At 42.2% G+C, this 21,840-nt stretch overlaps 1 protein-coding gene and 1 long non-coding RNA gene across 6 annotated transcripts in view; both read right to left on the reverse strand.

The window, feature by feature from the left end:
* The window catches only part of PALLD (palladin, cytoskeletal associated protein), a 408,001-nt gene that overhangs the window by 74,397 nt on the left and 311,764 nt on the right, over positions 1 to 21,840 (reverse strand). The window lies entirely within an intron of this gene.
* LOC123590413 lies at positions 1,930 to 14,408 on the reverse strand. Its single transcript, XR_006708751.1, has 2 exons — positions 14,087 to 14,408; positions 1,930 to 3,054 (listed from the first exon to the last, which is right to left on the reverse strand). It is a non-coding gene; the product is annotated as an uncharacterized LOC123590413 (long non-coding RNA).

Consider the following 21,840-nt stretch of genomic DNA (forward strand, 5'->3'; position numbering starts at 1 on the left):
CATGAGAAAACAAATGACGTATGAACTTGAATCTTCACCTTGACTGCATACAGTGGATCCACAGAGCACTCCAATGTATTTTCCTGTCTGGATCTTATATCTAAGAATGAAAGTGGTAAAGTGTGTAGAGGTGTAAAACTGCACCAAATGTACAAGTTAATATCTGCACATTCGTGATAAGAGAGTGAATTTTGTTGGAGAAGGGAAGGAGGGAGGGTGCAGGAAGTTCTGTTTGAAGAAGAGATCTAATCAGGATGTGTTGTCAAACTAGAGGCTTTTTCACCAGTTGTGCTATACCTGGTTCATGAGGTGTTTTAAGAGTGAAGTCATAGCATTAGTAGTTGAATTCAGGTTAGAGCAGATAATTTAGTAACGAACTGGCCAAAGGGCCCACCAGGAAGGGAAAGAAGTGAGAGGAGCAAGAACAACGATCCTGGAACAACTATTTGCTATCTCCAACTACAGGAAGAGGCAGCTTCACTCATTCAGACTACTTTAATTTAAATTTGTGGTACCTCTGACAGTTTGTCACAAATCACTCTGAAAAGGACTCTCAAGTCCTTTGGAAGAATACATCACGTTAATATTTAAAACCATGGCTCCAGTTCCCACCAACATTTGTCGAATTCTTTATATAATCTTTCTTAAGAAAGTTATGATTTTGGAGTCTCTTAAACTCATAACCACCTGTCTTATGGGTAATCAAAATCAGATAATGTTACTGAAAGAAGAATAAAGGGGTTAGTAAGAAGTGATAAACAGGCCCTAAAATACTAAAATAAATACTTTATAAAAGTATCTAGAAAGATTTCTCACATTATATAGACATATAGGATATATTTTGACCAATGTGTGACTGTATCCCTTCACAGAAAAAGTGATTTGCATACTTCCCATGACACTTCAGTGTGACAGGCAGGGCCTGTCTCTCTCTGGTGAAGCCTTCCCCAGCTCCGTCCATGTGGGATCCTCTCCAGCCATATAAGTGCCCACCACCCTCCAGGCACATAACCTTCTCTCCACCTCTGAGTTTTTGGGTGTGGAGCCAAGCTGCCTTTTCCACCCACCTTCAACTTCTTTCAGACTGGTCTGCGGTCAGGTCTCAGCTGTCTCCTGAAGCTTCCCCTGGTACTTCTGGGGCTGAACAGGCACCCTTTCCTTTGAGGGCTTTGCATCCCCTTATCCGCTTCAATGCATAGGCCTCACCAATGCATTCTGCTGCGGGCTCGTGTCTCCCCCAACCTAAGAGAGGGCCTGGCCAACGTATCCTTACTCATTCGGGGACCTGCTGAGTGTAGGACACATCGAGTAAGTGTTTGCTGAGTAAATGAATAATACCGGATTTATTTGCTAGCTTTTTAAAAAGCATATGGAAAGATTTTAAAGCATGTCATACTCCAATGGTAACTTTTTAGTGTTTGGAACTCACCCTTCATTTATTAGGAAGTTGGCAGGGAAAATTTGCTGTAGGATGTTTTAGTTCAAGTCCCTGTGGCACAACTTTTTTTACCTCATATATTCTAATAAATCTTAGATAAAATTAGAATTCTATGGGTTAAAGAATACCACAGCAGTCACACAGTCTTGTATATCGAGGGCATGTGGTTGTGAGTGGAGTCTAGGACACGGTGAGGGAAGCTGAGTGAGTGAGCTCTATGCTACCTGACCACTCTGGGAAATACTTCCCCTTCTCAAGGTTCGTTTTTTCCTCCTCTAAAACAGAGGTGTGTGTATGTATGTATGTATGTATGTATGTATGTATGTATGTATGTATATGTGTGTGTATTTTATCCTTTAAAAATTTCACATATATATATATATGAATTTTCACATATATATTCATATATATATGTGACATTTTTAAAGGATAAAAAGGATTTCACTGGATTGTTGTAAGAATATAGAATGTACATAACAACACTTTGAAAATTAACAGTACCATTAAATATTTATTGAATGAATGAATAAAGCTATTCATGTGGATTTGGGTAGAGAGAAAGACCAGTCAAAAGCAATCTTGGGCACCTGGGTGGCTCAGTCGGTTAAGCGCCCAACTCTTGGTTTCGCCTCAGGTCATGATATCATGGTTCGTGAGCTGGAGCTCCACACTGGGCTCTGTGCTGACAGTGTGGAGACTGCTTGGGATTCTCTGTCTCCCTCTCTCTCTGCCCCTCCCCTGCTTGGGCTCTCTCACACAGACACAAAATAAATAAATAAACATTAAAAAAAAAAAAAGCAACCTTTACTTCCAGGCACAGTCATGATTATTAATTTTTAATGGTAATGTAGTCATTGTTTTCTGGAGGAATTGTGGTCTGAAACCAAACAAAAGACAAAGCTATTTGATTCTCACAGCCAGATACATTACTTTCTCATGGATAATAGTTCACAGTAAATGCACACTGTAAAACCCTCATTTTTATTTTTATTTATTTTTATTTATGTTTTAGAGAGAGTGGGGGGTAGGGGCTGAAGGAGAGGGAGAAGGGGAGGAAGAGGGAAAGGGAGAGAGAGGGAGAGAGAGAACCTTAAGCAGGCTCCATGCTCAGCACAGAGCCCGGGGTGGGGCTCAATCCCATGACCCTGGGATCGTGACCTGAGCTGAAATCAAGAGTTGGATGCTCAACCGACTGAGCCACCCAGGTACCTCTAAAAGCCTCACTTTTAATGGGCAGGGGAAGCACATCTACACTGTCCTCTAGTCTGCTAAATTACAAGCATGACTGATTCCTTCTTCACTTTCACGGAAGTTCTTGGTAGATGTGCTGTAAAGCTGTGATTATTCTTGAGGCAATACGAGAGGTACCCATGCTTGGGCAAGGTGTGGTAAATTTGGCAGGGAAGTTCCATTTCCGTAACATTGTTTCCAGCCCAGGAAATGTCTCAGGTGGCCTGGTATGGGTAAGCTGCTGCCAGTTTTTCGGGCATGGGCTTGCTTCTCTGGGATGACATCATTTGACTGAATTCTTTACTCTGCTTGCCTCTGCATTCAGTTAGGCTCCATTTTTCTCGAAGACCTCATGTGTTCCCCAGGATGGCTGTGTCTCCAAAAGCCTAATATGGAAGACCTCTAATTCATGTGATGAACCTACTTGACTATTAAAACAGCAAAAGCATTTACTAATGTACAGTTCAAAACCACTGTACAATGGGAAGGCTTTCTGATTATAGTATAATTATTACCTAGAATAATGGGCTATGGCTGCAGCGTTATGTCAACATAACTCACACAGTACATAAGTACTATATGCAGTCTGTTTATCCTGAGGTCTAGGGACTGGGATCGCTGAAAATCAAATGTAAACTATAAATGCTCTTTTTAAACTATGTAAATTTCCTCTGACTTGAGCTAAACAGAAGATAAACTGACCAGATGGAACCTATGATTTTTGCAAGCTAAACTTTCTGTTACCCTAGCTCAGGGGTTGCTCCAACTCATTAATTATCCTCCGTTTTCCAAATTACAGTATACCCAAAGGGTATTATGTCCTGAAATATAAATTAGCATACAAAATTCTAAAACGTTTGTAAGGAAGTCTTTTATTTATGCCACATGGCCTACTGATGGTAAACCTTACTGCCTTTAGAATCCCTTCCTGGCAAAGCCACAGAAGCTAGAGTGAGGTCAGATGACATTATATACTTCCCTGGTCTTTGACTACTATGATATCTACACAATCACACATTTGTTTCAACATCTCTATCATTTTTGGGGGGGGGGGCGTAACTGGCACCTGGGATTTCTGTGAAGCTTTTACATCTAATACAGTTTTACTGATCACGCTCAGGCTTATGATGTAAACAACAATGTGTCATTTACTGATGTCTGAGATACAGCTTTCTACTTCTCCAAGACTAGGGAATCACAACCCATCAAATCATCAACTTCTTAAATGTTTTAATCAAGCCCTCCAAGAGATCATGGAAAGAAAATGAAGAGGAAAGAGACCGAGTTGGACGGGAATGCCCTTTTGTTTCTCTCCTTACATGGCACCGGGAGAGTAAACCTAAGGATACTGAAGCTCACCTCATTTAGTCGTTTGTTTAATGAGAGGCCAGCAGAGACCCAGCGGCAACATGGGTTGCCTGGGAAAAGACGGCTGGCTGTGAACAGCTTGAGCGAGAAGCCCCAGCACATCAGAAGACAGACGGGATGACTGCCATTTCCTCAGCTAGTTCAGAAAATAAAAGGAGGCAGCATGAAAGCAACAGGCCTGTGAGTCACTGACACAGTTCTGAGCCTCACTACACCAAGATGCAGACAACTTAAGACAACTTAAGACAACTACACCACGATGCAGATTTCTGGGTGGTCAAGGAGAACACCAGGTGTACGTCAACCTTGCCAGGATATGACCCACAGGTTCAGTCAGATCCTGTGGTTTCATAATACTTTAACCTTTAATCTGACTGCCGAGAGCTAGAATGCCCTATTTTTCTGATTCATAATTTTAGTTGAATGCCTCTCGCCAACAAAAGCGATTTTTTTTTTTAATGAAAACTGCAGAAGGGATATGGTATCTGAAGCCAGACCAAAAGCAGCAATGAAAGGATGAGCTGATTAGCTCAAAGTCAGAAGAGAATCCATTAAAGCCATCAAGTGAAAGAGAAAATTACACCCACGTTTCAGAGCAGAGCCAACCATATCACCAAACTTTGTCTCAAGATAATCAGTCTTCCTCATATTCTTTGCTAATTCTTCAAATGAGTAAATATTAACAATGTACTGTATTACTCTGTGAACGCTACATAATTTATTTTGCTTACTTCAAACACAGTGACCCAGTAATTATCGTACCACACAGGCTGTGAAATCATTCATTATCAATGTCATTCTGAAAGGCGACCTGATTATAGATGTAAGTAGAACATTACAGTAAAATGAAGCAACCGGAGCCACTATTTAAAAGTCCAATCTGATAAGCCTTCTCTCTCATTATCAGATTTGCATTTGGCTTAATGAGTAGACAAAATCAAAATGATATGGTCAGAAAGACAATAAACACCAGGCAGGTCAAGCTCGAAGCCGAGCTGTAGAAGTCACCTGGCGCCTGCCTGGGAGCTCCCGACATTATAGGTACACAGCGGGGACAGACGCGGAGCAGCCAGGGCACCTGGTACACAGTGACTGCCACTCCATGGCTGAGCCGTCCACTCAACACCACTGTGACACTTTCCCCTCAGCTGCCGGCCAGGGCAGGTGGCCAAGTTGCAGAAAGTGTCATTGTGTGGTTCCCTCGGTAACCCAACCGGATTCTTCCGTTGGATTCTTTTCCCGGGTAAACTGCTCTTTAGGATTTGAAGCATTTAGCATTTACCCTGAAAACCTTTCCTCCTGAACTTGTAATCAGCGTTCTTAAACGGACTTTGCCAGATTTGCCATCTGTGCTTAAGCTTTCAGAAAATTCTGTAGTTGCCCAGAGTGCACACTTTCAGGTGGTAATATCACCTTGCATCTCAGGATGCTTGGTGTGCTGAAAAGAAAAACAGAGTTGGGAGTCAGGAGGTGCAAGTTCCTACGATAACTGCACCTTCAGAGTCAACCAATTACACACTTTATACTTTTTAATCTGTAGGGCGGAGGGAAGGACAGCTGCCCGACCCACCAACCCTACTGGGATGCAGCAAAAGCCCTGGTATTTTTTTACAGGAATGAGAACTTGGCCCTTATCAAAAGAAATGGATTTCATAAGTCTCAACCTTGGTATGCTTGTGATGGGCCGGGATCTAAATCTCTAAATATAAAATAATTCCAAGTAACTTCCTCGGGTGCACTGCCAGATTTTATCACTTATTTGTCTCCTGAAGCAAGGAAGCCAACTTGAGTACAGAAAAGGTCTGACAGCTTCACGTACCTGGTGGTTTACCTGACCATCCACCACCACCTTGAAGAGTTCTGGAAAAGTAGATGCACTGACAGCAAACAGTAGAATTCTGTGTGTTGCAAACTGACAACTCTTGCTGGTTGTGAAGATGGGCCAAGGAATAGCCTGCACTCGGACAACTGCCGTCTTATCCCTACATGATTTTTCTGCCTTTCAAGGAGATTCGCAAGTTCTTATGTACCACTGTCTCTTGCAAATACAAGCTTCCCCTTGGAGAGGCACGGTCCAGCTCCTTATCTACTGTCCCTGGGTATCTCCAGTCACTTGCTGGGATGGATCTGTGGTTGCTGATGTGAACAGTATGTGCTCCAACACTCTGTTACACAGCACAGTGATGTGAGGTGTAGGAAAAGTATGGAGCACGTGTGGATTCACTCTATTAATAAGTGCCTAAAATAGATTTTTTTTAATCCACCTATCACCTTCCATATAAATGCATCCATTTATGGTTATGAACACAAGTAGGAAATGAGACTTGATCAAGAAAAACTACAAATTCTTCCAACTCCAGTTTTGAATTAGTTCATTTGTGGGTTTACACTGGGATATGCTTAACTTCAATATTCTGTTACTGGGCAGATGTTGCAGACGACAGCTTAGTCAAATGACAGGATCTTCACACACCCCCCCCCCCCCCCCCCCCCGCCAAATACTGAGTCAGATTTTCTCTTTTCACTCTCTTTTTGGGGCAGCCATCTTCCCCCAAGGCTTTAATTACCACCTGTGGAGATAACTGCCAACTCACTGTCCCCACTTTGATCTCCCAGAACGTCAGATCTAGGCATCTAATTGCCTGCTGGATACCTCCACTTGGTAGGTTCAAAACCAAATTTGCCCCTCCTTCAGAGCTGTCTCACCTCTTGTCCCTCTTGGCCCTATCCAGCCACCATCTGGCAGGACCCTGGGAGGAATCCTTGATGGATCCCACACTCCCTTACCTTTTGCATGCCATCAATACCAAACAAGTGCAGTCAATTCTATCTTTTAACTTTGCCTGGACCCAACTACTCCAATCACTTCCTTTACCACTAATTTAGCTGAGACCACCAATATCTATTTCCTGCATTATTCTAACCATTGCAATTGGTTTTCCTGTTTCCCAGCTGACTACCTATAGTGTGTCCCTGCAGTGTGCTAACCACCCAGCAGTGATACAAAAGTAGAAGGCATCTTTATTGCACTCAACAAAGGCATAATATGGTAAAGATGAGGTTTGATTTATGTAGCCACTGCAAGGTAATACAAAAAAAAAAAAAGCATACCATTAAGAGCTCTTTCAGAGTCTAAAAAACTCAGTCTTAATGTTAGAGAGATGAAATTAACTCAGTGAGGGGCGCCTGGGTGGCTCAGTCGGCTAAGCATCCAACTTCGGCTCAGGTCACGATCTCACAGCTCATGAGTTCAAGCCCTGCGTCAGGCTCTGTGCTGACAGCTCGGAGCCTGGAGCCTGCTTCTGATTCTGTGTCTCCCTCTCTCTCTCTCTGCCCCTCTGCCATTAGCGCTCTGTAGCTCTCTGTCTTTGAAAAATGAATAAAACCATTAAAAAAAATTAAAAAAAAAAAGAAATTAACTCAGTGAAATAATCAGGAATAGAATAAATTGGTATACCAGTGCTGTTTTAGGAAGTGTATGTATCTGAGCATTTCAGAGTGGAATGTGATTAGGATAGGACATTTTTAAAAAAAAAAAAAAAAGAAATTTCTGGACAAGTGCATAGGTAGGTTATTACAGCAGCCAATCAACAACACAAACCACACATATACTAAGTGCAGGGCTCTGTTCCACTGAAGTGATGTGTAAAGAAAAAAACAGTAAGACAGTCCTTCTCATGACTACGGAATTCAGAATTCTGAGGTACAGTATATTGTGGATGTTGAGTCAGAATTTGACCTTAGGCAGACCCTGTGTGTACATTTCTCCAGCCAAATTCAGGCTTCTCCTCTCCCAAGTGTCTGTTTCACACCTTCCTCTGTCCTCAAAACTCCCTCAAATGCTCTTTCCCCCTGCCCTCAACTGATGACCACGCTTTCTAGTTCACTGAGAAAAACAGAAACACGCAGTAGAGAACTGCCATGAGCTCCCCATCTCTTCCGTCCACTTTTGCCTCTGGCCCGCAGACTGCCTTCCTCCCAGGGCGACTATGGGGCCACCTCTGTGTTGTTTGCAAAGCCCAAGCGCTCTGCTTGTGCACCAGATCCCACTGGCCTTTGGACAGACGATGTCAAGCCCTTCATCCTTTGTTCTTGGATCCCTCCCCAATCGCTTGATGGAGTATTCAGTGACTGACGAAGATGGCACACACTCAAACATTTGGTGTTACAAAATAATATGGCTTGCTGCGAGAAACAATTGTGTCAGCACTCCTGGACTCATCTTGTGGACTTTGAGCCACTCTTCTGCTATATTTGTCTCATCAAGCTGCAACCCCCACCTGGCATTCCTTGTCCTCCTCCCTGGCTTCATTTCCCCCCATAACACATAACTCCACCAGAAGCACTGGGTGTTTAGTGTGCTTATGGTTTGTCTCCCATCCCACCACTGGAATAGAAGCTTCACAAGGGCAGGGGTTTTTGCAGATGTGTCCACTGTTTTATTCCCAGAGTCCAGCCAGTTCGCAGGGCACTTGCTCAAGGATCTTCAAATTAATGAGGCTCCAGCCCTGCCATTTCTGATCCATGTGACTCCAGGCAAATTACCCTCTTGAAATCTCCCTTTTGTCATTTTTAAGATGGCGGTGCTGACAATACCGTGGGATTGTGGGATTGTGTTAAGGATTAAGCGACAAAGTGTGTTAAACATTTTAGCACATTTTCTGGTGTGAAGTGCCCAACAAATGGTTCTTATTATATGGTTACTTACAATATAATAATTATACATTAGCATTCAAGGTTACGCTAAGTTTACCTAGTCCCAAACAGGTACTTGTTTGGGAATTTGGTGGACTGGCATCAAGAAGAAAAAGAAAAGGTCTATGAATATGTTTTCCTCCTATTATTAAAGACTCCATTCAAAACCTAATCCTGACTTTAAAAATAATGAGCATATGCGGCGCCTGGGTAGCTCAGTGAGTTAAGCGTCCGACATCGGCTCAGGTCATGATCTCACGGTTCACGAGTTGGAGCCCCGCATTGAGTTCTGTGCTGACAGCTCGGAGCCTGGAGCCTGCTTCGGATTCTGTGTCTCCCTCTCTCTCTGCCCCCTCTCCCGCTTGCTCTCTTTCTCTCTCTCAAAGATAAATAAAAACATTAAAAAAAAAAAAAAAAGAAAATTTAAAATAAATAAAAATAAAAATAATGAAATACAACTCAGTAGTACTAACGTCTAGACTGAGGTTCTATGGTAAAAAATATGTTCAGTAAGGAAATAATGTCAACCAGTAGGCACCTCGCATTGACTGGCCCTCCAAAATAGGTCCCATAGCTAACAAATGGGCCTCACTTCTGCCCTACTGCCTGGGCCCTTTTCCCATTCTTCTCTTCCCCCTCTGCTGTTACAAAGACAGCTATTGCTGGGACCCTCTCTTCCCGTGGCTCTGCAATTCCAGGGTGGGGTCTCTTGTTAGCCCAAGGGGAGTACGAAAGGAAATGTACTTCTCCGTACCTTTATTTTCCCTTTAGGGTTTAAATGGAAAAAGAGAAGGTGGGGTCCTTTCAGCCATTGTTGCTAGGATTAAAAACCTTGGGAAAAAAAATCAAGTCGGAGCTTTGAGTGCATGTTCCCACAAAACCCATGTTATATATAGTGGCTCAGTTCTATGGTACTATTAATAAAGCAGAATATTTCAGCTATGATTTCTGGGCTGTCCTGGGAACCTAACCACAAAGTGGGACATAATTTCAATAAAAAAGTATGTTCAGAATTCCCAGCAACTAATTTACAAATCCACATTCAGAATCTAACCCGTCTGAAAGGAGAGGGTTGCTAATTCTCAGTAGGGTTGGCAATTTCACAAAGATATCACAAATGTCATGAAAAGGAGGATCAAGTTGAAGAGTCTTACGTACGGTAGTCGAATGGAACTTCGTTTCTATTTGGATGGGGTACCTGATCCCAGTTCTGTAATACCAGGAAATGTGTTGGGTCTAGCTCAGAGAATTTTTTGAGAACTGAGTGTGGTAAAAGAACATAACATGGGGAGCTTGGGTGGCTTAGTTGGTTGAGTGTCCAACTCTTGATTCCAGCTCAGGTCATGAATTTGCAATTTGTGAATTCATACATCCAACTTTGTGCTGACAGTGAGGTGCCTGCTTGGGATTCTCCCTCTCTCTCTCTCTCTCTGCCCCTCTTCTGCTTGCAAACTCTCTCTCCCTCAAAATAAATAAGTAAACAAACAAACAAACAAACAAAAGAATCTGACGCATCCGGCAGAGCCTGGTTAGGGATAGCTATTTAACAAAAGTTAGTTCTCTTCCCTCCCATTGGTGAAACTTCAGTGTCTATTCTTTTTACTTGGTTTTGTGTGTCTTCCTATGAATCTATTTTTAACACTTACATAGAGAAAAAAAATGCAACATTTTGCCAATAGAAACCAGAAAATGGTTATTTGCTCATTTCTTCTGGCTGACACACCTTGTCTGCAAATGGCAGCTTCTCCCTCAGGAGGAAATCTTTTCCATCAAATAAGCCTTTATGCCTTCCAAAAGTCCATGCCAAACTGTGAAAATCACCATCTTAGCTTCCCAGAGTGGTGAAGCTTTGGCAGTTGGGCCAATGCTCATTGAGTGGGAGACTGGGAACAGACGTTAACTAACCATCCCACATTTTCGGTTTCTGTCCTTGCAGTCGTTATCCAAAATATACAAGTAAGGGAGCTCGCCTAACTGGAATGGCATATGTTACATATTACGGTTAACCCTAAAGCACATAACCATAAGACAGCGAAGACTTACTGCTCAGGAAGAAGTCTGTGCCATTAGTAGTTAGTGGGGTTGGGCAGAAAGCTGTAAACGCCCTGGTATCAGAATGGTGTTTCTCCTTCCTGGGCACCTCAGGCTTTCCTTACTTCCACCGTATCTCCAGACCTTCCCTACAAGACTGGGCTACTGAATGTTATTCATAAAATCTCCTTGGATGAAACCTTTCTCAGCTAACACCTCTAATTCTTTACCCTTTGACAAAATCCTTTTTAAAACAGCTCTTGAATTAGTGCAGCCTCACAGGGACTTTCTAGAGCCAGAAACCTGGGACATAGAACTAGGCAGAATTAAGTGCCTCAGTTTTATCTTCGTATGATCCTGGACAACACTCTTATGTTCTCTACACCTGTCTTTAAAGTCTGGTAGAATTTCACTTCTTGTTCTGTGTCTCAAAAGAATATTATTAGGATGAACCAATATATTTGATGTGTTTAATTAGTAGGATGAACCAATATATTTAACTTTCAAAAAAGAGTTGAGTGCTCTTTTAACATAACTTTAATTTTTAAAGCTTATATTTAGTGTCTGTCCTCCCACCCCCAATCTCCTTGAAGAGAATTATTTTGCAAGATACCGAACAATAGGCAATTTTAGAAGGATAGTGAACTTTAATTACCCAATGTTTATCTGGATCTTCTGAAAGAAATGTTGAAAAAGTACAATACCTTTTGATATGAAATTGTTTATGTTGAAACATACACCGAAGGGGAGATGGTGTCTAATACATATTTTTACAGTTCTCAATGATTGTGAAAAAAGATCTGGAAAGTGGGAGTAAAAATCAAACAACTGTTGAACAGATTAATAACTTCCTCTTGAAATAATATCCTTACCACCTTGAGCAGCGCAGACTCCTTGACAATTTCCAGGAAATTTCAGTAATACATAGTTGTTTCAAATATAGTAGAGTAGAAGAATTACTACAGTCTAGGGAAAATAATATTTTGGGGGGTAGAAAGAAGCAACTATTCTCCAAGTAGGACAAATACTACAGCCCTTCTACAGAGATGACAATATTGTACGGTATTTGGGATCGACCACAGTGCAATGTGGTGAGTGGCATTTAAATTTCATTCTGTTAATCTTAGAAAGTCTTAAAAGTCAACTAGAGCACACAAAGACATACTGAAGCATACCAGGGCTACTCCACACAGGACATTTCTCTATTGTTTACTTAGTCAATGTCCTCACCTGCGACAGACTGGACATGCAGTCATTACACTATTCAAAGCAGGTGAGCTACTTTATTACACGAGCTGTCAAATTAGGACTCATGGATTCCAACAGTCCCCCAAAAGAAAGCTATGTTACTTTCTTAACCATCTACCCATGCTCGTCACTCCGATCAAGTTTTCACACAGCTGAAGAGATGGTTAGAATGCTGGCACGTTTGTTATCTGCTGTAGTTGCCTAGTTTCTGATTAATGGATGTGGCATGGGCACTGGGCAACCCTCATTCTAAAGACAAAAAAAGCTAAGTATCAAATAAATCTTATTTTATATAAAATAAATAAAAAATAAAGCTCAGGAATTAGTTGAAATACCTGCTGATTATATAACTCTTGCCTATTTAGCATACATTTATTGTTCAAAGTACAAGAAGGCACTCACTCTAAGGCATACGGATGCGTATACTTCATACTGTTGCCCGTATCAATCAATGTATACAGACTAGGAGGAAAAATTCACTTATCACGAAATCGAAGTCTGTCAGATCTTGCAAATAATATCCCCTTTCCTTGAGGATGTGAAAGTATAGTAAAAAAGCTAATGTGCTGTGAGCTCCAGAAGCAAACCAAACCAAAATGCCTGGACAATTAGTGGGACAATTTTTCCTTAGTGGCTGTTGTTGATGCAGTTCTGACAGGAGCCTCATAACACAACTAAGAAGGTGTCCTGAAAGGCAAAACTTGGCAGTTTCCAAAGTTGGTTGAGACCAAGGCTGAGCCTTGGAGGATGGGGGAGGTGGGGGAGTGGGTGTGATGGTTAGTTTTTCAATTCACGCCTCCAAAAATCGGGTCCGTTCATGTCTGCCTTTCTCATACTAGTTCTCTGTGACAACAAATCAAAATGTAGATCCAGCTAGCACGGGGCTCTAGAGACTCCCGGGTCTGAAAAATGCATACCCTCCTGGTGTTTGGCCTGCAGACCAGCAACTTGGCTAGGCTGGTCCAGGCCTGCCACTGGAGCAAGACCCAGCTCAGCAGAGTGGAAAGATGCCTGTGCGCCCCCTTCAGTCCCCAGCAAGTGCAAAACTCGCTAGCCTCACTCAGGGCTCAAGTGGCCAAACTCTCCCATTCTGGAGTCAGAACCACTCACCATTCCAGACAGAACCTCCCCGAATGTTAAATAAGGCAAACAGGGAAGAAGCCCCCAGACCCAGGGTGGGGTCCGTTTCCTCCGGAGGCCAGCTCCCAGCTCTGCAGATTTCTGAACACACAGCATACCAGAGTGGGCCAGCCTGACCGTTCACAGAACCCTTTCTCGTTGGCCCCGCCGTGGCCGCCGCTGCACGCCGCTAACTCTGCAGCCACGTCCAGGGGCCTGCGCCCGCCCAGAGCAGCTAACAAAGCAGCTCCCACCGGGAACTGCAGGGGCGGAGCTGCAGACCCCCTCTCCACCGGCGAGCCTCGCAAGACCAGCCTACTGCCTTCCAGCCACTGCACCCTGATCGGGGGAAAGCCCCCAAGTGACAAGCAAACTTTCTTTGAATGGTACTGAGGTGAATTCCCCCAAAGAAAGGGGGATGGGGTTGGGGAGGGGCAAGGGCGCAGTGCTCTGGTATGGCTCCAGATGAACGGACCCTATGGACCCTTTCTCCCCCGCTGCATCCCCCTCCAGCTGCCAGGGAATGAGGTCATCCCCTCATCCCTTAACTCTCCGCCAGCCTCGCTTTCTCTGCCCTTCCACAACAGGTTTGATCCCCGTTTGAGTGGGGCCACGATAAGCGAGGGATGGGGCCAGAAAAGTTTATGAGGGAGGGATCATCCGTGGCAGCAAAGCATCTCCAGTCCCGATCCTGTTAAGATGCAGCAAAATTCCCATCTGGAACTGTTTTCAGTGATTCTTGCTCTGATCAGGCATGGGGGAGGGAGGGAGAGGGCTCCGTGAAAGGACCCTCCTCGGGTGGAAAGTCTGCATTTAGAAGTTACTCTGCCTCGCTGTTCCCCACCCCCTCGTCCACTTTTAAAGCCCTCCCACCCTAGCTCGCCGACCACCGAACCCTCCGCTCCTTTTAATTCATACATTTCTACCAGTCCAGGGGCCAACTCCCCCCGCGCCTACCTCGGGTCTCAGAGCCGGGGGCCCCGGGGCTCCTTTACTCCCAGTCCTGCCGGCTCAGCGGGCTGTGGCCACCAGCAGGTACCGGCGCTTTATACGGAGCTGCACAGCACCGCTGTGTGACTCAGTGAATCTCTGAAAGGCTTGTGTCTATGGTCCTTCAAAATAAGAGTCCTCAGAGGAGGCGTGGCTCGAGCCTAACTAAGCTAGCGGCCCCAGGTTAGCCAAAGCTTCCCGCCCCCTCCTTCTGGCCACCCTCCTCGGTTTGCATCTTTCTGGTGCCCCTTCCAAGGGCAGCCAGCAATGAATCAGGCTTTCTCAGAACTTTCAGGAAGAATTGATAATGGGAAAGAATTTAACTCCCCCCACCCCCGCCCCCAGGCCAATGGAGATGTTGGCTGCCAAGTCAGGATGATCCCCCCCCCCCCCCCCCCCCCCCCCCCGGTTTATGATTGTTTTTCCTTTATAGACTAAAAAGAAATGTCCAATGACTCTGACTCCAGGGCAACATTCCCCGGGGCCAGGAATGGAAGCCGGAGGTGTAATGGAAGCAGCCCCGAAGGAATGAATCCTCTGGGCTGGAGCTTGAGGTAAGGGAGGGTCCAGTTCCCGAGGGCTACTCATATTTAACTAGGGTGCTACAGATTTGCAGGTACAAGTAGAATATGCAGCATTTAAATTAAAAAGTACAAAGTAACCTGTGATACGCTCTTTTAAAGTAAAAGGATAATTTCTAGATTTCCATTAGTTTACTCTGTTCTGAGTGTCAATGAATAACTAAATTTAGGAACCCTTAGGGTAAGAAGTGTAACTCATTCTGATTTAGCAACATCTTAGGAACGCGTTCCCTATCGGCCTTTTTCTTCTGTCATAAACTACAAGAGGCCCTGAGTCACTTGTTTTAACCTACATGGGGATGACTCTAGAGTGTTTTAAAGTAGGAAATGGACACATTAATTCCCAAATTAATTTCCTGCATAAAATTTGTTTGATTTATTGTGGGCCCAAACCTAAAGCCAGCCAGATCAGCAATTTTTCCTTTCACCAACCCTCGCTCTGTGCGTCATCCTCCAGTAGTCAGTTTGGCACACTATTATTTCTGTCCTATTTCTCCTACAAGCTCCTTGACCACTGTGACCAAATTTCTTTTACACCCAACAAGCTGTCAATAAAATAAATGAATGAATGTTAGTACCTAACATTTACTGAACATCTACTGTTGGGGCAGGTCCTTTCAAATAACTGCCAATAATGCCAACTAGATTTGAATAGCCAGTGGACTGCATATTTAAAGTATCAAGTAATTTTATCCCTACCTTCATTATTAATATTGAGCAGTCGGGTTTCTAGGTTCACAGCCCTGAGCCAGAGATTCTACTTTCCTCTCTCTGAAATAGATCTGTAAATTGAAAATATCTGTAAAATATTCAAATAAACCAAAAGTGGATATTTCACCGTAATTCTACCAGAGGTAAACACTGTTAACAGCCTACAGTCTTTGCTTCTAGACTTTTGTATGTGTATTTAAACACATTATAAAACCGAGATGAGACCATCATTTACATATGAATCTGTAACCTACTTTTTTTTTTAACCTACAATATAATGCAGTCCTCTTTCTAGGCAGAGCCCGAGGCACTGCCATCTTTTCAATTTTTGAGAAGATGAGCAGGTAAAAACCTCAGTATTTCACTATTTAACTTCGCCTTTGACTTTCGCGGGTGCTCATTCCCGTGTCAAATGGCCATGAGGGCGGCAGCAATGACATCACTTGGCACATCGCAGGGTTTTCTTTGCAGGCTGCAGTGTGACAGTGAAGAATGAACTCTAAAAGGGGAGTTAGGATTTAGTAATCTGTGCCATTAACTGTGGAGCTCTGTGAAGTTTTCTTACTTCCACCATAATGGGATTAATTTGATGAATTTTAAAGTTTTGGTTCTTAAATTTTAAAATATTATGATTTAAGAGTCCATTCTCAGCAAGAGCACAGAAGGAATAAATTAGATAAGCACGAGTTACTACCACCTCACATGCTTCCCCACCACGGGAGGGTGTGGAGGGTGGAACAGACAGGTTGATTAGCTGCAAGAAAACATCCAATTCCTTTACTCTCAAGAGGCAGCAAAAGAAGGGTGACCCCTTAGATCTGCCATCTGCCTTATTCCTTCCATAGGAGCCCAGAAAGCAGCATTCATGTGGACCAGTCTTCATTTCTGAGAGCTCAAATCCAGCGGGATTTAAGGAACTGGTGCAAAACACTGAGTATTTTAATGTTTTCAACTTTTAAGGCTCTTCTGCGTGAAGCGTGGGAGGCGTGGATACATCTTAGCTATCACTCTGGCAAGTCCCAGAACTGTGAAAACTATTATCTGTAGAAGCACTGATAGGAATTTCTGCCAAGCCTGAAAAAGAACACTCTATCCTCTCGTGCATAGTGAGGATTTTGATCAACAACCTTCTCTTTAGATGGTTCTTCTTCATTCTCCCTTAGCTAAACCTTAAAGTTCTATGGTTTTAAGGTAAGATGAAAGGCATAGAGAACAAGTATGCAATCAACTTTTATTTGACCAGGGGCTGCACTCTTTGGATTCTGTCTGGCCACACTGGAAATATTTGACATTTAGGACTTAAAGGGTTGTTAGGACTTTTGACTAGCTTCACTGTTAGCATGCTTTGGCTCACAGACCTATGGCTTCAAATGGGCAAATTTAATTGTGGAGATGAAATAACTTGCTCAAGGGCCTGGTTGTTTGGGGAGAAATGTGGAACGGGTAAAAGTAATCCTTCAAACCATTCCTTTACATATTCTTTTCATATTCTCTCGCACAAATGAAAAAGGTGAAACATAGGTGGTTAAAAACTAACAGAATGAGAAAAGACAACTAAAAACAAATGGCTCACTGAACAAACAAGATCTTGGCAGTGAGGCTAAACCATAGAGTATATATATAGATATACAGATATAACTGCTAACTGGTACCACACAACACCTATCTCAGATATGCTCAGCGTAGGGAACAATAGTTTATAAAACGGATAGCATCAGCAAATGCCCATTCAAAAAACAACAACAACAACAACAAAACTACCAACTCTACACTGATTGCTTAACCATGCTTTACTAACATATAAATTAAGGCCAAAATCTGTATTTTCATTCCCTTTATTTACATGTAGCAATAAAAGAATGTTAGTATGTCTTCAGGCATTTTATCTAAAATAATATTTTAATGAAAATTACCCAAACCTTGGGATTTTCTTAACTCTTGGCTTTGGGGTTGGCACATTTTCTATACGGAGGCTTTTGCTACGTATTCTCTCAGAGTGATCAATGCTGTGCACAATACGTTCTGATATCAATTCAGCATAAGGGAATATTTCCATTCATTTCTGTCACTTTGATATTATTTTTAAAAAGTTGCTGATTTGCCTGTTGCTATATTTTTAAAGGTACAAAATTGTGGCTGAATGGACCATTTCTTTCATTATACGTAACTACTTTTGCAATGGTTCCCAGCAAGAACAATCCTAGGAAAATAGTATACAGCCAGTATAGATTTTATCTGATGTTGGTTCCAATTAATATTATTTCTGTGAAAATGTTTCTGGGAGTAGAATGCTTCAGATTAACTTTAATCTGTATTCATTTTAAAAGATGTACACCTTTAAAAACTCTTGGACCACTCTGAATATGGACCTTTTCTAATTAAGTGCAGCATTTTATACGAAACACATTTGTTTCCATAACAACAACTACCAAATTATTTTAACAAAAGAAATCTTTAAACATGAAAATGTGCATCTTCTCAAGAGGCTAAACACTGTGCATTATTTGATCATGAAGACAGGCCATTAGGGGAGGAGGTACAGGGCAAGCCTCCAAGGACAATTCATAGTTTCAACATAAAAACAAATTAATGTATTTCATTGGCCAAGAGAACTTTCTGGCTCTTTGGTTTGTACATAGCTTTTTATTAAGAGGAGGGAGAAGGGGAAAAGAAATGGACTGTTTGTACTTGTGTAAATGTGACTAGAACCCAATGAACATAAAAGAGCATGTGAGAGGGAACATGACAACCAGAAGGTCTGCAGTTGTGGAATGCAAAAAAATTAATAAAAAAAAAAAAGATCCTGCAATTGTAAACAAAAGAACGGATCACATTTGTGTGAGCAAAGTAAGCCTTGAGCCTCCAAGCAACTCGAGAGGAAGCACAGAATCTGAGCCAGCAGGGGCCTGAAGAGATCTACTACAAGGGTACCCTGTAAAGGGCATGGGCTGTGGAGCCAGACAGATTGGGGTCAATCAGAGGCTGTCTCCATGACCTTAAACTCACAGAGCTTTTGTTTTCTCATCTGTACAATGGAGGTAAATGTATTTACCTTGGAGTAGTGTTGAGAATACAAAGTGAGAGGCTGCGTGTATAGTGCCTAACATGGTGTTTGTTATGTAGAAGGTACAGGCTTGTGTTCTTCCCCTTTTAATGTGTATATTTATAACCTTCTAGTGCCTCAAGAATGTATTTTACACAATACAGTCTTTAGTTAGGAACGGACTAGAAAATAATAACCCGAACTTTACTTTGTGCTGACACTATGCCAATTACTTCACACGCGTTCTCACATTTTATCTTACTCTACAACCCGTGGGGAAATATGGTTGTTATGGCCATGCCCCTCTTCATGGAGGAAGAAGATGAGCACAGGGAGGTTAGGTAACTTATCCAAAACCAAACAGTGGGTAAGCAAGTGGAGGAACAATGAATGACATAAATTGTTAACTCCAGAGAATATAAATCTGGAGTGAAAAGTATATAATTATGGTGAGTCCATTAACAATCTCAGGACACTACGATGTCCAACAGTAAATCAGCAATTTATTACTACAAAGTTTAATTGTACACAGTGTCAGTTTGACCTGAAATAGTTAAGGCAGTTTCTAAACATGTCCTGCTTCATCCACAGAAGGATCTGACTCATTATTGAGTATCCTTTTCCAAATCAAATGAGTTATGCTGGCTCTGATGGAATCATCCACAGATTCCACGTGGATTACTGAAAAGGCATAGTTAAGAGCCGGAATTTGACTTTTATGCGACTCTCCTGAGTCCATGGCGAAATACTGTTATCAGTTGACTGGTTAGTTTAACTTCATCCTACATTAGAAATACCTTAAGCTGTGCCTTAAAAATACAGTGACTGATAATAGATAAATATGCCATAATCAGTTTAAGATTACACATTTTCAGATTTTATACTAATCCCAACGGCAGTTCAGGCAGGAGGTTATGGGTGAGATGATTCTCTTGACACTATTACCTCTGGTGACAGCAAAATAAGGAAGCTTGTGTTACATTTCACATAGATGCTTTGGACACTTCGAAAACAAACAGATCTGCCAGCATTCCATTGTTGCTCCCAGAAACACAGGAAGTGAAACTACTTCAGTAATGGAGCTGCTGTGGGTGTTGCAGTGCCTTTCTCAGGAGGACAATTTAAACGCAAACGTTTGCCAGGAGGAGGGCACTGGGCCTGTTTTCCCTAACTCCGAAACCTTTCCTCGACCAAATCCTTTACATCCTAAACTTGAGCATCCATCCCCTTGAATTAATAAACTAATCCTTCGGTTCATATTAATAGGATTATGTTCTCTAAAGTACTTAATTTTTCTCATTAGGGAAATACACAGGGATTTGGTTGAGGGCAGCAATGAAAAGTCTGTGGGCAAAGATACCTGACTACTAAGAATTGGAGAGATTATTTTATGGTAGAGTAAAACTTTGGTTTGCGAGCATAATTCGTTCCGGAAACATGCTTGTAATCCAGAGAACTTGGATATCAAAGCGAATTTCAAGAACCATTGGCTCAGTTGTGATCATGTGACATTCGACATATATCACTTGTTTACCAAGTTAAAATTTATTAGAAATGTTTGCTCATCTTGTAGAACACTCACAGAAGTTACTTGCAATCCAAGGTTTTGCTGAATACATCTTTGACACAATAAAATGTGCAACCCAAGGCTCTAGCACGGAAAGGGAATGAGACAAGAGAGAGAATAAGGGGTAAATATTCTAATTAAATTTTCTTTAAAAATAAAAACTTAATAGACGCATTTTACAATGGAAAACTCTTTCACTGTAGATCGTAAAACTCATAAGAGGAAATATTTGGTAACAGTAATTAAAAGAATGAATTTATCTGATATACAGTTTATATGATGGACAGTTACAACAACCGACAATAATATTGATACTGCCTGTTATAAGCCTATTAAAGGATGGGTCCATTATACTGTGTTGCCACTGATACAATGAAGTAAAAGATTTCAAGAGATAAAAATAAAGATTTTTATGTATGAGTTCACTAGATGTGAATGAGAGTCCTATGGTCTCAAGGAATTAAGATCATCAATCTTGTATCAGTATATTTGTCTTTTTTTTTTTTAATGTTTTATTTATTTTTGAGACAGAGAGAAACAGAGCATGAGCAGGGGAGGGGCAGAGAGAGAGGGAGACACAGAATCCAAAGCAGGCTCCAGGCTCTGAGCTGTCAGCACAGAGCCCGACGCGGGGCTCGAACTCACAAACCCCGAGATCATGACCTGAGCCAAAGTCAGATGCTTAACTGACTGATCCACCCAGGCACCCCTGTCTTTTTGTTTTTAGTAACCTAAGACAAAGGGAACTGATTTTGAGGTAATGTGGCCACTTGATCGGGATGATATTAAGTGACATTTCAAATTAAACTTTGGTTCAATCTGCTTTATTCAGAGAAACTAGCTACCTATTAAATGTTTTCAAATGGCCACATCTTTCATAATATGTGATGAAATTTAATGAAATGTGGCACATAAATAAAGTTCAAAGAAAGAAGACTGTGCTGAGAGTCATCGGAGCTTAGAGCACCAGTTTAAAAAGTGTCATTTCTGTGCAAAGCTGACAAGGTTAAGATTCAGAAGGTAAAGTTTTCAATTCAAGAAAGAAAAAGACAGCAATCATAAGGACTAAATTCAGTCTTGCCTCCTGAAAACCAAGCCCTCTGCCAATCATTATCTCAATTTTTGAAAAGCTTCAATAGAGATTAATTTATTAGCAACAGGTACATACATGTTTAGCACCACAGCTGCCTTTAGTTCATTAGCTTAGAGACGGCAACATTATTCCATCTTCACTTGTGGGTGGCACGGAAGAAGCCTGACATAACTTTGGTGTCATTGTTCCCTTGTTTGTTTGCCCAAGTGGATGACACTTAACAAAACCTTGCGTCCCAGCAATGGATAAACTGGTCTGACAAAAATGATCCTCTCAAGTTGACTCCATATCAAAGAACAAAGGCACAGTCTTTCAGCATCACAGAAGGATTCATTCTGGATTCAGTTACCTGCCTCACAGTCATCACGACATGACTGAAAGACCCGCGTGAACAGCTCTAGCAGGGTGCAGGCTGGGGGGGCACCCTCCGGCTTTTCGGGGCCACACGGTGCTACTTAAGGAGAAGGGAATTGCAATCCTTGAAATCCCTGAACCACCTGTTACTCAGAGAGAAGCATCAGGAAAACCAGAAGAAGTTACAAGTGGCTAGCAACGTTCTTTACTACAATGACAGTAAAAACAGATGAGGACATTTGTGGTTTATGAAGCTCCTGCATCCATAACCTTAGGGGTGGCCAAAATACTCATCAGGCACTCTGGACACAGTGGCCAGGGCCCACAACACTTTTGGCAGCCCACAAAAACCTTCTTAGTTTTAAGTATTTT

Source organism: Leopardus geoffroyi, chromosome B1 (assembly GCF_018350155.1).
Source record: "Leopardus geoffroyi isolate Oge1 chromosome B1, O.geoffroyi_Oge1_pat1.0, whole genome shotgun sequence".
NCBI classification, from domain to species: domain Eukaryota; kingdom Metazoa; phylum Chordata; class Mammalia; order Carnivora; family Felidae; genus Leopardus; species Leopardus geoffroyi.